At 35.9% G+C, this 18,704-nt stretch overlaps 1 pseudogene; it reads right to left on the bottom strand.

Moving 5' to 3' along the window:
- Positions 1-13,164: 13,164 nt before the first annotated feature.
- Positions 13,165-16,509, bottom strand: LOC125468749 (annotated as a pseudogene).
- Positions 16,510-18,704: the final 2,195 nt, after the last annotated feature.

Genomic DNA, 18,704 nt, shown 5'->3' with positions numbered 1-18,704 from the left:
CCATGGCTGCACATTTTGATGAGTTGAGGGACTAATGGTAATGTATTTTTAGTTGAGGGATCATTGCTCCAATTGAGTTAAAGTTAAGACACCATAGCTACAATTTACTCAAAACTAGATTTTAATCCTTAAATAAGATAAAGTTTAGAAAAATGTCTTATACAAGATTAAAAATTGATTTTAGTTCCTAGACTCTGTTTAACGCCAACATATTAAATGTCTCACTTTTTTATTTATAATTTTATGGTGTTCATAAATTAAATTTTATGAAAATATTATAAATTTTAATTCTCATTATGGTAAGTATCTTATATAAGAAAATATTTTCGTAAAGATTTTTTGGTACACATGTTTTTTCATATTTTCTTATGTGCCACTAATTCATTACAATATATTTAGGTATGACCATTTAGGTATACTAGGTTAGTATAATATGTTTAGGTACGGACATTTGGTACACTAGTTTATTATAATATATTTAGGTATCGACATTTTGGTACACTAGTTTAGTATCATATATTTAGGTACGGAATTGTTCAGTACACTTATGTTTTTGCATATTTTCTTATGTGTCACTAATTCACTATAATATATTTAGGTACAGACATTTTGGTACACTAATTTAGTAAAATATATTATGATACGGACGTTTAAGTACACTAATCAGAGGAAGTAAAATAAATATAATGAATTAAAATGTGTATAATAATAAATAATTTTAATGTAATGACATTAAATAAGATATCTATTAAATATTAAAACCAAAATATAATATAATATGAATTAAGTACACATTAGAGGTGTAAAATCAATATACAAGCTAACACCAGGTTTTTATTGAATTTTAATCTTCTTCAAGGATTAAAGTTCAAAAACCCCTTTCATAATAGTTTGATGTTTATACAGCTACATATATATATATATATATATATATATATATGGGTAATGCTAGGGAGACTAAATTTTGTAAAGTAAATGATGTGGTTGTTAACGATTAGATTATTACTTAAATGTTGATTAACGTGCTTATTTCCTATTGGTAACACATCATTTAGTTTGCAAATTTAATTTAAAAGTTTAATCTCCCTAACATTACCCTGTATATTTTGATGTCAATTATTTTTGTTTAGTTTTGAAGTCTAATCACTTTTAAGAGACAAGGAATAATAGCCCCCCAATGTCAATGGAGTGTTTAAAGTGATTGGTTAAAATGTTAAATCTTTCATTACTCTGATGTAAACATTTGATCTGAATTGGAGGACGATGAGCATTGAAGATGTAGCAAACACCCAGATCAGAGAATTCCAAGAAATGGCTAAGCTTCATAGTTGTTTAGCCTACTGATTATGATTTCCCACTCTTGTTGGAGATGGGTTTTGAGCACTTTCCCGCTAAATGAGACTCCCTTGAACCATGATTGGCGATGAAAGACTTCCTTTCTTTGCAACCAATACAGAGTCATAGTGTCATCATTCGTCCACTATATGCTTGTCACACATTCAAAAAGTTACTTGTCCAATAAACGTTTTCTATGTGGTGAATTGGTAACAAGATAATATTTCTCCTTATAAATGATTTTGTTTGCTTTTCTTTCTCTTTTTTACTTCGAAAATAGTTGGTTCAACTTCATGACATCCTCAATGCACAGCAGTTGGCACTCTTTATCACCATCAATTAGACATGATATTTGTGTTGTGTTTTTCGTGTTCGTATCATTTACGTGTCATACCTGATATCTTAATGGGTCGTATTATATAACACCCGTTAAAATGAACAGGTAATATGACCTAACCCAAACTCGATCCGTTAATATTAACGGGTAATATAATCAACCCGTTACCCATTAAAGTAAATATATTTTAAACCAATAAATAATCAAATGAAAATATAAAACTAGTTTGGTATATACATATCACATTGTCACATAAATATTACTCCAATACATAAAAATACATTTGTCTTTCAAGTATTACGTATCTTAAATAAGAGCGTAACGAAAAAAACATTAGTACCTTACTACAAAATATCAAATATTCAACGATATGCAAAAAAAAAATGTTATAATAATAGATAGAATCCAACGGTAAGGATTTAAGAAGATTAGTTTTTTTTTTAATTAATGTACAAGTGTGAAAATATAAAATATATATATATATATATAAATGCTCGTAATGACTGATGAGTTGATTTTATATTACATATTTTACTCTAATCTTAGTAAATTTTGGTTATGATTTTGGTAGATTTTGATACTTTGCATTATATAGGACATTTGACTTCCTCTAGAGCAAAACATGATCAAGCAAACAAATTTTGGAATGATTCAAATTAGAGGACGTTCGTGAGTCCATTAGTTTGACCATGTTGAAGTTTCAAATTTTTCTACCAAACAGTTATTTTCTAGCGAGTAAATAAAGGAGTAGTGCGTGATGCTGTGACTTTTTTTTCGTTAATTACGTTTTTTGGAGTCCAAGATGGCCTCTTTTGGGTTCATGCCATTTTGGAGAAGTGTTTAAAATGTTTCAAGCTTTAAATCTAGCTATGTTGGGCTGGTTTTTGGAAAATATTTGGGTCCAAAACATGGGTTATCAGATTATGGGTAGATTTTCCTCATCACCTTTTTTTTTTTTTTTTGAGAAATTTCCTCATCACTGTAGAATTATGTTTCCTAGTTTATTCTAAGATATTTTCTAGGAAGGATTTGATATTCTATGTAGTATAAATAAGCCATCGTGGCCGGCTCTATTCTTCTTCTCTATGCAATTTTTGATAGAGGAATTTGGCCAAAGCTTAGAGATTTCAAACTTTTACATTCAAGGTGTTTCTGTGACAACCCGTCCCAAATTTTACGTTTTTATTAGTTTTAGAAGCGTGAATTTATGAAAATGCCCTAGAGGCATGGACTTTGACTTCCGTTGATCATCGGTTAGAGTGACATATGACTTATTCTTTTAGCATATCCTCGTAGTACTTGCCACTACGAACGCATAGGCTAAAGCCGTTTGCGAGTCCAAATTATAACGGTATAATTATGGACGTTTGAAGTTGGTTATTTAAAGGTAATTAAGTTATTTGAACTCCCACTTTGTGGGAAGACTAACTAATCAGCCTTAAGTAAAGAGAAAAAGGGACCAATCAAATAAAAGGGATGGAGGACCAATAAGAAATCAGAAAGAAAGAAGAAAAGAAAGGAAAAAAAAAAAGCTCCCAACTTTCCCGTGGGTTTTTCCACTCGCGACCACCCATTTTCCAAGGCCGATTCCGGCCAACTCAGGTGGAGTTTTTCTACGCCACCATCACCATCTTGAAGCTCTCATTACCCTCTACAAAACCCACCCAATAACCACCTTGATTAACCACGGTATGTGCCGGTTTGAGGCCACGAAAGTAGACGGTTCGCACGATGCTCCGACCACCCTTTTTCATTTTCTGGAAAATCGGCAAAGCGATGGCCAATGCCACCACTTGGACTTTGTAGCCCATCCTTCCAGGAGCAAAACCCAACCAACCTTGACCTCGTTGGACCACTGTAGACGACGAATCGACACCGGGAAGCTTTAGGCACCCGTCAGCTTCGTGGGCAAACTTGACCATCTTCCGTCCACTTTTGGACTTTGTGGCAGGTATGAAAGATGTTCCTCTCTTTGAGATCTTCATTCCTGTAAATTTTGGTAATTTTTGGAAATAGTTGGATTTTCCGGCAAGTCGGGGCGGCCGACCGCCACCCACAGCGGCGCGTGGCCAATGGACCGCCAATGCTATTTTTGGGCTATGTTAAATGTCTTGAATTTAGTCTTGATATTTGATTGACGTAGGTTGATCATTGGAACCTAAATTCTCTACGATACATTAATAGGTATTTATGTGAATCGACGATCCAACCGTTGGATTGTCACCAAACTTTGTTACATTGTAGTAGATAATATTTGAAGAATGTAGGAACTTACAGATTGGGAATCTGACGTACAAATCTTTCCAAATTGGATTTGTAAGTTCATAAAATAAAACGTTAACCGCTAATCAGTTTTGGGAATTGGCGAGGATCCAACCGTTGGATCGTAATAAAATTTTAGTATGTTATTTTAGAAGCATAATTTGGATCTTTGGAAGTTATAGATTGGAAATCTGATATGCGGATCTTCCGAATCGAGTTATACAGGATTGTAGATCCTACCGTCGATCAAAGATCGACGGTTGACTTTCAGTCAATGGGTCTCAAATTATTCTTGAAGGTCTTTGAGGATATGTTTTATGTAAATTATGTATTTTATCGGTAAGAACTTTGAGACGTGATTTGATAATTGGTCACAGGCGACGATATATCGTGATGTCTCGATGTGCGTGCAAGATAATCATAGCGTGGACTCCAAGTGAGTGGGTCTTTTTCTTTCATAGGCATATAATTGATAGTTTCACAAACACTTCTAAAGTGATCTATGCTTGTTACCTACAATTAATCATTGCGAACTACGAATGGCTTGATCCTTGTTTAGGGTACGTAGGCAGTCTAACAAGACATTAGATGCAACCATATAATAAATGAGATTAAATAATTGAGACAATAGCCTTGTTTAGTGAATTGAGCAATGTGAGGGACATTGGTGGGAAGTGTGAGTTTTAGCTTTATGATTTGGTGACTAAATGTTGATCATAAATCAATGCGTGAAGAATCAACAAATTGAAGTAAGGAAAGATAAGTAATGATAGTTAATTTAACTAGTGTCTAATTGGGCTTATCACTGATGATTACTCTCAAAAGTAAATAGTTTGGGAGTAGGGTGTTATTGATTGTACATGTTACACCGTATTATATATTCTGGGAATATCATGAAATGTTTGGGTTTAGATTGCATCATGGCATATTCATATGGATATTACTTGAACCTAACTATTGTGAATGTTTTGAAGTGCTAAATGACGCCATGGACACCCAAGTAAGCTTTAGGTGAATACATGTTGATGATAGTGATGGCAGTGAGTATGATTGTGTTGAGATATATTGTAGCTCATAAACCTGCACCCCGATGTTAGTGCTCCCGCTCGTGGCCAGGGCACAGTCTTTCATGTGATGTTCACCTCCCGCACCTTACGCTCACCTTGGATCCAAGGTAGGTGCACAGTCCTATTGTACAGACCACTTTAGGTGGTTCCGACTCATAGGTGACCCGCGATTATTCGCACAGGTCACTATAGGTGACTCTGACTTATATGCTAGCCATGATTAATGAGATATGGATAAGTTGTACAGGTCACAAGAGGTGACTCCGACTTATATCTAGCCATGATTGATGAGATATGGGTGCAGTCGTACATGTCACATTAGATGACTCCGACTAATATATCATTTTGTTTTGATTAAGTTCATTTGGCCTACTTATTAACGCATGGTGAAGTTAATGGACATGGCAAATCGTGGTTTTGGCCATTTTTTAGTATGGTTTGGATATATGTATATATGTTGTATTGTCTACTGGAAAACGATACGGGTTTTACATTGAGGGGCATTGCTTTTAGAGAGGTAATAACTTTGGGAAGCTTGGTTTTATTGCTCACTCACACTCTCTGTTTGGTGCCCTCTAGGTTTTAGCTGCTGAGTTTGTATCAACAAGGATCTGTGGTGAATCTTAGTATTGATGGATACTTCTGAAGATATGATTCTTACCCACACTTCTATACCTTACTTATGCTCTGATGTCGTGTGTGAAATGGGTTCGCTCCCGTTCGCAACGCACTCTGGTATTTAAAATTTTTAGGTTCAAATTTATTCACATTTTTGTACACTCTATCACATTATATGGCTTCGTCACCTTTCAGTTGTCGGCCAGCACAGCTCGATTCAGGGTCCAAGTGGACTTTCTGGGTTGGGGTGTGTTAGTTTGGTATCAGAGCATAAGTTGGGCAGTATTGTGTTCATCACATGCATGATGTAAGCATTCTTGGTTTTGTGTCTAATGCTCGAACTTTGCCGCCTCGTCAATTACGGAAAAATATGTTAACTTTTTTTTAGTTTTGGGCAGTTTTGTGGTCTTGACGACATTTTATAAAATCATTTTGGCGTTCGTCCTTAGAATTAAAACGAAGATTTTCCTTGTGGAGGAAAGGTATAAAATTGAGGCAAGTTGATGGCCTAAGTTAACGTATTGATAATCATGTATCACTAAAGATATTACCAAATAATTCTATCATTGTTTTACCGCCGTTAGTATTGATCCTTTAGAGATTGGAAATCTTAGCTAGTCTTGATTTCTTAGTAGCATTTCGTGGAAGATCATCTGAGGGATAATTACTTTTGGTCCCTGTTAGCACTAATATCTTCAAGCGTACTTATGTTCATGCTAGATCTTCAAGAGGAAGATCGACTCTCGATAAAGTCTTTTTGAAAGTAGATCTTTAGCAAGGTCTTTTTCTAGCCTTGGGATTTTTCAATCAACGTTATTCCCAATTTTTTGCTTTCGTAGTAATACTTATTAAACGGGTGAGAATAGGCTTGCGAATGTAAGTTGTCATATCCTGGGAGTTGTAGAAATCCGAAAAGCAGTCATCAAATCCTCCTGGGATCAATGAACTACTTCGCTTGAGCCGTATAAACTAGGATCGTGGAAGCTTAGGAATAAGCTTTGTAATAGGACAGTAAACTCATGATTGTTGTTTTTACCTTATCACTTATCTAGGTAAATGAAACCTCTTTGACTAACCACCTCTCGATCACTTCCATAGATAGACATTAGAATCGAAATGCAGGATGATATCTCACTGTTAGATTGTTTTGAGTGTCGAGGAAACTGTGAAGACCTTTTAGTTCGTGTCGTAGAGTTGGTTAGTAGTATTGTTCATTTCGAGGACGTATACTTTTGGCATCATATCCCAAAAATCTTACCTCAGATACCACCACATTGTTAAGTTGGTATGGCAACATGATGGAGTATTGCTTTTATTTTCCAATGGTTAGAACCGTTTGAAACGAACCATCTTATTCATGATCTAAAGTCAACAGTCATCACCTTATTTCGAAAGCTAGATGACACTTCTCAGTAGAGATTTTGATGATGTATGTGACAAGTCAATTCAGATTCAAACTTTCTTAGTATGCTAACGCTTATGTTTCTTAGTGGTAGAACCGCTAAGATGAACCATCATATTTTTGACCTAGAATTAGCAATTTCTATTTTCATTGGAAAACCGATTGGTACTCTTATGTAGAAAAGTGTGTCCAAATCTTCATTGACCTTAGAACTTTTTACTACATTTACTTTTTGGAACAAGCTAAGTTCTATCAGAGGCAATAGCATAATTAAATTAGCATCTATGAGTGCACTATTGTGTATCTACTCTCGCACACTTTCAGCCTATCCTATTCTATTTAGTTGGGAAATATGAGTATCGATATGGAGTTACCTTTAATCTATCAAGAAATGGTTCGAATGATTTTAATCATTTTGTTATGTGAATGGAGTTATGAAGTATCCTTTTATATGCTCAGTTCGAGATATGTTGTATGTGTAGAGAATGTGAAATTCATTAATCGTGATGCTAAACCAATGATACGCTTATGTGATGTTCCAATTGGTGGTAGTTTTCTTAAGTAGAAAGTAGTATTTTTTTAGCCTCAAAGTTTGAGGTATTGGTGATGATTTCTTTCTTTAAAATGGGCGTTGAAATTTCAACAGCAAGACACGTGTGAAGTCAACTAAGATAGAAGTGAGATGTTGTTAATTTATCTGTGGGACGTGATCCAAAAGTCCTCGTTTGTGATATGGTCAAATGTGGAAATAAAACAAAAATTAAAATTGAGGCTCCACTTGAGGTGATTGAAGAAACTTTTCGGTCTAGGCGTCTCGCCTTCGGTTAGAGTAGAAGGAGGTTGAGGAAATAAAGTCCAAACAAACTGGATAACCACAGTTTCTTCTCTGTTTACTTTCGGAGGATAATGGCATTATGAGAAAATTGCTTGTAGATTTTTATACAAGTTCAGGCAATCAGAAACCCAACAAGATTATCATCTTGGTGTAATTATATTTCATCGTGTTAAGTGTTTCACTTCCAAGTCTTTGGAAGTCTTTTAAAATGTTGTAAGTATGAGATGTTGTTTAGTATCATATTTCCACCCATAAACTAAAGATTTAACTGAAGCGAATTACACAGACTTTAGTGGACATGTTGCGTTTTGTTCGTCCCATGAGTACTATGGTTGTAATATATCACTATCTCTGTTTTAGTTGTTTGTATCCATACTTAGTTATAATACCACTGGAATCGACAAACGGAGATTTTATGCTCGGTACATGATTGTTAGACACTTAGCTTTGTTAGAGTTATGTGTAACTGAGGTTACATTCCTGGTTATAAGTACGACATCAATTGAGATATGGTAGCAATATGTGAGTTGCAGCAGAGAGTTGTGGGTAGGTATTAGAATGATGGAAATTGTGACACGAAAATTATATAGTATTGATGATGTTGCTTGGGAAAGTAGTTTGTGAGCACGTTTGAGGCTTGTTCAGATAATGTATGGGTATTTCTCCAATGAGGGACAAGATGGTAATGTTGCACCCTCGTTCGATTACAGTTAGTCGTTTACTTATTGTTGGGATTAACCCAATGTTATTATACACTTACCTTTAGAATGGGTAAAACTATGAGTGTGTGGGCGAAAACTTTCAGTGTTCAATTTCAATTTAAATATATCTATTTTGACCTAATGCTTTCGTAAGAGATTTTATACTGTAGAATTGTTTTGAAAGAGAATGAAAGTTTGAGTTTTCAGGCATCAAAGAGGAATGACTGCACTATGATCGCGACGGAAGGACATTCTCTTTTATACAACATCTCTAGTTGATTTTAAATTTCGAGGATGAAATTTTTAAGGTGGGTAGATTGTGACAACCCGTCCCAAATTTTACGTTTTTATTAATTTTAGAAGCGTGAACTTACGAAAATGCCCTAAAGACAAGGATTTTGACTTCCGTTGATCATCGATTAGAGTGACGTATGACTTATTCTTCTAGCATATCCTCGTAGTACTTGCCACAACGAACGCATAGGCGAAAGTCGTTTGCGAGTCCGAATTATAACGGTATAATTACGGACGTTTGAAGTTGGTTATTTAAAGATAGTTAAATTATTTGAACTCCCACTTTGTGGGAAGACTAACTAATCAGCCTTAAGTAAAGAGAAAAAGGGACCAATCAAATTAAAAGGGATGGAGGACCAATGAGGAATCAGAAAGAAAGAAGAAAAAAAAGGAAAAAAAAAAAAAAAAAAAAGCTCCCAGCATTCCCATGGGTTTTTCCACTCGCGACCATCCATTTTCCAAGGCCAATTCTGGCCAACTCCGGTGGAGTTTTTCGACGCCACCATAACCATCTTGAAGCTCTCATTACCCTCTACAAAACCCACCCAAGAACCACCACCTTGATTAACCACGGTATGTGGCGGTTTGAGGCCACGAAAGTTGAAGGTTCTCACGGTGCTCCGGCCACCCTTTTTGATTTTTCGTCAAATTGGCAAAGCGATGGCCGATGCCACCACTCGGGCTTTATAGCCCATCCTCCCAGGAGCAAAACCTAACCAACCTTGACCCCGTTGGACCACCGTAGACAACGAATAGACATCGGGAAGCTTGAGGCACCTATCGGCTTTGTGGGCAAAATTGACCATCTTCCGTCCACTTTTGGACTTTGTGGCAGGTATGAAAGTTGTTCCTCTCTTTGAGATCTTAATTCCTGTAAATTTTGGTAATTTTTGGAAATAGTTGGATTTTCCGTCGAGTCGAGACGGCCGACCGCCACCCGCGGTGGCGCGTGCGGCGGCGCGTGGCCAATGGGCCCCCAATGCTATTTTTAGGCTATGTTAAATTTCTTGAATTTAGTCTTGACATTTGATTGACGTAGGTTGATCGTTGGAACCTAAATTCTCTACGATACGTTAATAGGTATTTATGTGAATCGACGATCCAACCGTTGGATCGTCACCAAACTTTGTTATATTGTAGTACATAATATTTGAAGAATGTAGGAACTTACGGATTGGGAATCCTACGTATAGATCTTTCCAAATTGAATTTGTAAGTTCATAAAATAAAACGTTAACCGCTAATCAATTTTGGGAATTGGCAAGGATCCAACCATTGGATTGTAATAAAATTTTAGTATGTTATTCTAGAAGCATAATTTGGATCTTTGAAAGTTACGGATTGGAAATTTGATCTGCGGATCTTCCGAATTGAGTTATACAGGGTTGTAGATCCTACCGTCGATCGACAGTTGATTTTTGGTCAATGGGTCTCAAATTATTCTTGAAGGTCCCTAAGGATATGTTTTATGTAAATTATGTATTCTATCGGTAAGAATTTTGAGACGTGATTTGATAATTGGTCATAGGTGACGATAGATCGGGATGTCTCGATGTGCGTGCAAGATAATCATAGTGGGACTCCAGGTGAGTGGGTTTTTTCTTTCATAGGCATATAATTGATAGTTCCACAAACACTTCTAAAGTGATCTATGTTTGTTACCTACAATTAATCATTGTGAACTATGAATGGCTTGATTCCTGTTTAGGGTACGTAGGCAGTCTAACAAGAAATTAGATGCAGCCATATAATAAATGAGATTAAATAATTGAGACAATAGCCTTGTTTAGTGAATTGAGCAATGTGAGGGACATTGGTGGGAAGTGTGAGTTTTAGCTTTATGATTTGGTGATTAAATGTTGATCATAAATCAATGCGTGAAGAATCAACAAATTGAAGTAAAGAAAGGTAAGTAATGATAGTTAATTTAGCTAGTGTCTAATTGGGCTTATCACTGATGATTACTCTCAAAAGTAAATAGTTTGGGAGTAGGGTGTTATTGATTGTACATGTTACGCCGTATTATATATTATGGGAATATCATGAAATGTTTGGGTTTAGATTGCATCATGGCATATTCATATGGATATTACCTGAACCTAACTATTGTGAATGCTTTGAAGTGCTAAATGACGCCGCAGATGTCCAGGTAAGCTTCAAGTGAGTACATGTTGATGATAGTGATGGTAGTGAGTATGATTGTTTTGAGATATATTGTAGCTCATAAACATGCACCCCGGTGTTAGTGCTCCCGCCCGTGGCCAGGGCACAGTCCTTCACGTGATGTTCACCTCCCGCACCTTACGCTCACCTTGGATCCAAGGTAAGTGCACAATCCTGTCGTACAGACCACTTTAGGTGGTTCCGACTCGTAGGTGACCCGCGATTATTCGCACAGTCTTCATGTGATCATAGCACTTGAGCGTATTTATTTACACCCAGTCTTGTCGTACAGACCACTTTAGGTGGTTCCGACTTATGTGCAGGTATACTTATTGAGCTATTGGCTAGCATGTTATTGAGTTATTGGCTCGCATAATTGATGAGCTATGTGATGAGATATGGATAAGTCGTACAGGTCACTATAGGTGACTCCGACTTATATGCTGGCCATGATTGATGAGATATGTGGTGAGATATGGGTGCAGTCGTACAGGTCACATTAGATGACTTCGACTAATATATCATTTTGTATTGATTAAGTTCATTTGGCCTACTTATTAACGCATGGTGGAGTTAACGGACATGGAAAATCGTGGTTTTGGCCATTTTTGAGTATGGTTTGGATATATGTATATATGTTATCTTGTCTTATGGAAAATGATACGGGTTTTACATTGAGGGGCATTACTTTTAGAGTGGTAATAACTTTGGGAAGCTTGGTTTTATTGCTCACTCACACTCTCTGTTTGGTGCCCTCTGGGTTTTAGCTGCTAAGTTTGTATCGACAAGGATTTGTGGCGAATCTTAGTATTGATGAATACTTCTGAGGGTATGATTCTTACCCACACTTCTGTGCCTTACTTATGCTCTGACGTCGTGTGTGAAATGGGTTCGCTCCCGCTCATAACGCACTCTAGTATTTAAAATTTTTAGGTTCAAATTTATTCACATTTTTCTACACACTATCACATTTTATGGCTTCGTCACCTTTCAGGTGTCGGCCAGCACAGCTCGATTCAGGGTCCAAGTAGACTTTCTGGATCGGGGTGTGTCAGTTTCCAATTTTTTTTATTTCTATTAAATTCCTTTTGATTTTAATTACGATTATGCGTAACTAACTTTCTTTGGCTCGTGCGAAGTCATGAGTCTTAGTATGAATATGTAGTCTTTATTTAATTACTTATGATATTATGCATGCATACTTTGAAATATTAATCACTGTGTTTAAACTGTCTTTATGTCTTAGTGATTCGCGACCATTAGGATGTTTAGATAAGTAATTGGTTGCAATTGGGTCGGATATCACCAAAGGATTAAGTATTGCTTCTTTTGGTTAATAATTGTAATTTCACTTAGGATGAATATCACATCTTAGGGGTTGCATGGTTTTTCAAAGAGTTTTCACAAAACTTAATGAGTCTCGCATGTTCATATTTGATCTAAATATCACAGACATGTTGCATGTTAGATATACTTTCTTGCTTGAATATCACAAGAAGAATATGCATTAGGAAAACATAACCTTCAAAGTTGCATGTCTAATTCATAAGTAATTGATAAAACTACATAGGATTGTTAAGGTGACGGCGGAACCCTAGTGCTTTTACAACTTTGATTTCCAAAAACAATTTTCTTTTCCTTTTCTCCTCACTTGTAAGTGAGAGGTCTTAGGTTCAATTCTCGCCAAAGGAAAATTTGAACCATATTATTGCTAGCCTATTGTAAGGTAAAGCCCAACCCCATCCCTATATTATTGCTAGTACATTGAGCTTGATTATCATTTCGTTCGTGAACGGTGAAGCTTGGTTTGCACAAGGTACATTTTATTCCATCCACTGATCAACCAGCGGATGTTCTCACCAAGGGTCTTCTAACTCTAGGGTTCAACCTACTCCGGTCCAAACTTGTCACTCAACGACCGCCAAGTTTGAGGGGGACTGTTAATATAGGAGAATCCAGTAAGGATTCTATTTGGCTAGGTTATGTACATCCATACGGGCTTAGGTTTACTCGTACACCAAGTCACTTGACTTGTATATATTTGTACCTTGTGTTATCAATCAAATCAATACAGTTATAATTACAGTTTAACTATCGGGTTTTGAAGCCGCCTTAAACCCATAATATAAAACAAACTGTGGGATCTCCCATAATATAAAAGCTTATGAACCAATTGGAAAACAAAGTTATTACATTCTTGCAGAACGAGATTTGTCGGTAGAGAACACAACTTTTAAAATCCAATCCTATGCAACCGTTGAAAGAAAAAGGATTTCTCAGGCAATACGGTGGAGGTCACAGAACTGCTCAAAGGGAAAGGGAGGGTCTGAGAAAGTGCCGTTGAGGATAGCCAATGTCGTTAGCTTGTTTGCAGCTTCTGTGGCATGGACTCCATCCCAGCTCACATAGTTGCAAGGGTCACTACAAGCAGTTGCAGTCACAGATTTCCCATTGATTACCTTTGTATTTCGACAAAAAACTTGAGGGTCAAAATTATAGGCACCACCACCATGCCCACAACATGATTTTGTACCATACTTCAAGCCTGTTTCAAAACAAAGTAAAACTAAACTTACAACATAAAAACATAAAATATACTTGATGATATGAAAAATTCTCGTTGGGCACATTATTTGACATGATATGTTGTTAGGAAATGTTCTCTTGTTAGACTGTATGACAATTAGTAGATTAATTGTACACCACATATTAGTTTGATTTGTTTTTTAGTATGTGATCCAAATTCACAGTCTGACAATATAAGTATTTATTTATCAATTTAAGTATGGCGAAAGAAAAAAAAAACATTTCTCTAATGATGTAAAACCTAATTAATTGGTAAAACCTCAGTCGGGAGCCAGGGGCGGAGTCACCTTGTTATTAGAGTGGTCATTTGACCCTTGTGAAATTGTAATGAGCCTCACTAAAATAGTATGTATTATATTGTAGTTTATTAATGATACGTTGTATTGTTATATATTGCCCCTTGTAGCCCACTAAACAACTTAATGCCCATTTGTTAGTTGACCGAAGAGTCTCAATATGGAAGAATTATTTCTTACATTTGTCTTCTTTCTTTAATTAATGCATTTAAAATATTTAGAATATTAGAGAAATTACACAAATTGAAAAGGTAATCAATCAATTAGCATTAAACTTTAAACTTCTCCTCCATCATCAAAAATACTTTTAAACTTCTCCTATTCAGAAAATCGGGCATCTCCACCTCCAAGATAGCAAGCCTTCATTAGTTCATCTTTAGAATTCGTTTATGAATCAACAAATTAATAGGTAATTCTCAACTCTTAGTTTACAATTTTCTTTGTGAATTTGGTGATTATTGGTGAGAATTATTATCATTTGTTAATATAAAAAAAAAACAACATTGTAATTCATAGAGTTAGTGTCAAAAGAGCTTTTTCTACTATGAATATATTGGAAATTGATTCGTGAAACTGAATAAGAGATATGTGGATGAATGACAACATGTTTTATGAATATTTATTAAGACTAAGGATTGTAATTTTTATATTAATTTTCTTTATCATTTACTATTATAGTTATTTAAAGTTGACCCTCCGTCAAAGTTTTTCTGGCTGCACCACTATTGGGAGCTATACCATGAGAAGTGGGATGCCTAAAGAGCTCAAGCAAAACAGAGGAGGTGTCCACATACACGAGGGAAGCATTTGGGAGGGAGCCTCTAGTTTGGCTAAGTGCCTCCTTCGACAAGTAGTTGTTGTCCACAACTGCTTTGTTGTAAGCAATTGAGCATCAAAATGCGTCGAGTTCTGAAGGAGGAAGCCCCGCCAAAAATGATGGATAACAACCCACTGGTGCCAGATTAAGAACCAGAGATGCACGCCCTTCTAATGTATAAAGCTCCTATAATTTTTGAAAACCAATATAAGCAAAGTTAGTTATTATTGTAACGATACAGTAATGTTTTCTTGCCGGACTAATAGTTACGCTGACATATTGTGAATTTGATTCATATATATTGTAACGAAAATCCAATTTCAGTCTTTGTAAAAATGATCTTTATATTATCAGACAATCTAATAAGAGAACATTTTCAAAACATTTTTTTGTTTCTCAAATGTTGCATGCAATATTTACTAAGGCATGCTTTGCATCTTCTCTAAAGTAGAAAAACTTTTCTACACCCGTTGCATGAAACGACATATCTCACATTGACTATATCATGCGAGTAGCACATGACCATATATGGAATTAAGTACTGCCTCACCTTGATGGTACCAGCAATTTGGGAGACCAGAGGAAGATATTGCTTCACTCCACCTACACCGATGGCTGCCAAATTGGAGGTGAAATCGTGTAGAGTGATTTCCCAAAAATATCCAGGGAAGGAAGTCTCTTCAGTTCTAAGCAGCAACAATCACAGTCATCAGAACTAACAAAAACTCGCATACATATGTTAATCAAGACAATGTACCAATACGTATATGTTTACCTTGTTGATCCGAGGAACGGTGAAACTCTTCAACTTGGGTCTTGAATGCCTTCATTTGGTTGAGCTGGATTGCCAGAGAGAATGGGCTGGTTCCAGTGACAAACAAGGAAGTGTTCGGCAAAAGCACAGTGGATGCTAGCGTTGCAAAGTTTGCCCCATGTTTGTAATCAGATCCAATTGATTTCAGATATGGACTTATAAATGGTAACCCTAGAGCTTGAGCTGCCAAGTTCAATACCAAAGGCAAAGAATCAGGAAGCATATCCACCGTTAAGTAATTTTGCATCTGACACAATCAGTTTAGCTTACCTTGGAGGCATACATATGTAAGTTAAGTCAATTAATCAGGACAACGTGTCATCTGTATGCCCCTAAGTTGAATCTCCTTCTCATAAATTAGTATAGGTTTGACTACCGCATGTATAAAAATATAACTTCATCTATGATGATTTAGATATTTTCTTTATCTATATGCCTTAACATCTATATCATTGGTGATATAATTTGTGATATAAAGGCAAATATCCTACAGGGCCTAATAAAACAATCCAATTGACCTGTCAAATGTAGGGCCTCCCATATCCTACAGGATTTAGGAAAATATCAAGCCAAGTGACAAAATTGCTGAACAAGTACAAGCACTAAACATGCATGAAATCTGACCTCCTAATCAACTAAGTCCCCCGTTTGGCTGATAAAGCAGTGGAAGAACCCCAAACAGAAGATTGTGTGAGTTACCTAGAAAATCAACAATGAGCCTCCCATCTGTAGCCCGACCAACAGGTCTCTTGAAGTATGTCATGCCATAGGTTGCAGGTTGCGCCGGAAAAGCTGCCCAAAACCCGCCTATATCTGAGTTCGAATATCCAAAATTGAAAATTGCCTCGAATTCACATTTAGAATGACCTAAACCACTCAAAGTTACCGCCACTGTCATCCATACGATTAAAATCTTGTGGACACAAATTTTTGGTACTCACAGGATCATTTTTTCAGTGGCTAGATAGAATGACTGGTATAATACCAAGCTTACTCCAGTGTATATATACACACACATAAGGTGAGGCACATAATTACAGAGTTCAGACGCATGAAACTTTAGCACCACCATGTGTCGGTCATGCTGTCAAGTTCAAATCTCATACCTCCATTAAAAGAAAATAAATGGCGTGAACTCTTCATATAATTTGTTGCATAGTTCTTCTATGTACGTTTATACAGCTATATATATTGATGTCAATTGATTTTGTTTAGTTTTGAAGTCTAATCACTTTTAAGAGACAAGGAAAGATAAAACCCCAATGTGAAGTGTTTAAAGTGATTGGTTAAAATGTTAAATCTTCATTATTCTGACGTAAACATTTTAATCTGAAATGGAGGACGATGAGCATTGAAGATCAGAGAATTCCAATAAATGGCAAAGTGTGAACCACCAAAGTAGCTTTTGTTCTCGACTTATAATGGTAGTCGTTTTTCCTTGTTTAGAAGAGGTTTAGGGTTGGGACTCTTATAGATACGAGAAACATATGTTTTTAGATAGTGATTTTTAGACTGTCATTTTCTTATTATCAATTACTTTGTTTGTTTCTATTTATTGCTTTTCTTTGATTTACTTAATTGTACGTCTCGAAAAAGTGGGAGGATTGGAAGAGGATAAAAAGGGGGAGCGCGAAGTTAATTCATGTATATTATGATATGCTTGGTACTTATTTGCAGCTATCCTTTTTAAGTAGTGTAGCATTATTGCGATCCTGTTGTAACTCATATAGACATTTCAACCTTTGTTTTACCATCATCGTGTAATTCATCAATGCTAGAAATCAAATCAGGGCCGTGCGTGAGAACTGAGACCCCTTTGAACCATGATTGAAGATGAAAGTCTCAAGCATGAGACAATCTTTCTTTGCAACCAATACACAGTTCCAATAGCATCATTTGTCCATTAGAAGCTCGTCACACATTCAAAAAAGCAGAATACTTGTCCAATAAATGGTTGCCACATAGTGAATTGGTAACAAGATAATATTTCTCCTCATGCTTGGTTTTGTTTGCTTTTCTTTCTCACTGTTTTTGTGATTGGGTCTTTGAATATGAAAAAAATGATAGTGCTATTTACACCTTATTTTTTTTACTTTTTGCACTCTTATCATATTTTTGCATTTATTTTTTTTCATATAAAAAAAAAAGATCGGATCTCAAATCTTTTGTCTTAAGGTCCACGACAACTGGGGCCCACCAACGTGGCATTGCTATCCACGTGTCTGAAGAACCTTGTAGGTAAGGTTGCTTTTTATGGATTTAGATCCTCTCAGAGAGGATCATCTTGACCAATCATTATGGATCTTTAGATTAGATTTTTATTTAACGGTTACAATTATTATAATTTGAAAGAGGCCCATGTGTATAACTGTTGAATAAAAATTTAACGGTCCACAATAATTGGTCATGAGGATCCTCTCCATTAGCTCAGGAGAGGATCCAAATCCACTTTTTATTGCCTGGACTTATTCACCACGCCATTAAATTTTTAAAAGAAAAGAGATTCTTTTCGGATCTCTTTTATTAAGATCATCAGATCAAGTGATTTGAGTATTTAAAATTTTATCTAATGATAAAAAATTATTATAACTTTTAAGAAATTAAAACAGATAAATCGTTAGATGAAAATTTAAAAATTTTGATTACTTAATTCGCTAATTTTAATGAAAGAAATTCGAAGAAGAACCCTTTCCTTTCTAAAAAAGAGGCTTCCACGTCAGATACCTCCAATCAAATGTCCTTTTCCTAGTCCACCGCAATATACGCATCGCCGTTCATCTGGACAGCAGATCAACGGCCCAGTTTTGCATGACGTGTTCCTTCTGACTATTTGGCCACACCAACCCCCACTTGGTCTCACATGCGCCACTCTGGTGCGGGCACTCCCATTGCAAGAGTAATTTTTGAGAAGTGCTGTATGAATCAACTCTTATTATAGTACGTATATTCATCTACTAATATTATATACGGAAATATCAATCTACGATTAATTGTTTGGAGCGAAAGTATTAACTTAACATACAAAGTTAAGGTAGCCTTTTGGGAGAGATTTAACTTTGTAGTCGAACACATTAAAAAAAAACTTTGTAGTCGAACTAAACAAAATCTGCTAGCACTAACTCATTTAATAAATTGGCTTCCAACAAAAAAAAAACACTTATTTAATAATTATATTGT

This window comes from the organism of the source record quoted next, unplaced genomic scaffold (assembly GCF_019419815.1).
Source record: "Pyrus x bretschneideri cultivar Hongxiangsu unplaced genomic scaffold, Pyrus_bretschneideri_v1 Contig4, whole genome shotgun sequence".
NCBI lineage: Eukaryota > Viridiplantae > Streptophyta > Magnoliopsida > Rosales > Rosaceae > Pyrus > Pyrus x bretschneideri.
Note: the sequence above shows the minus strand (reverse complement) of the source record. Positions and strands in the feature narration are given on the sequence as shown.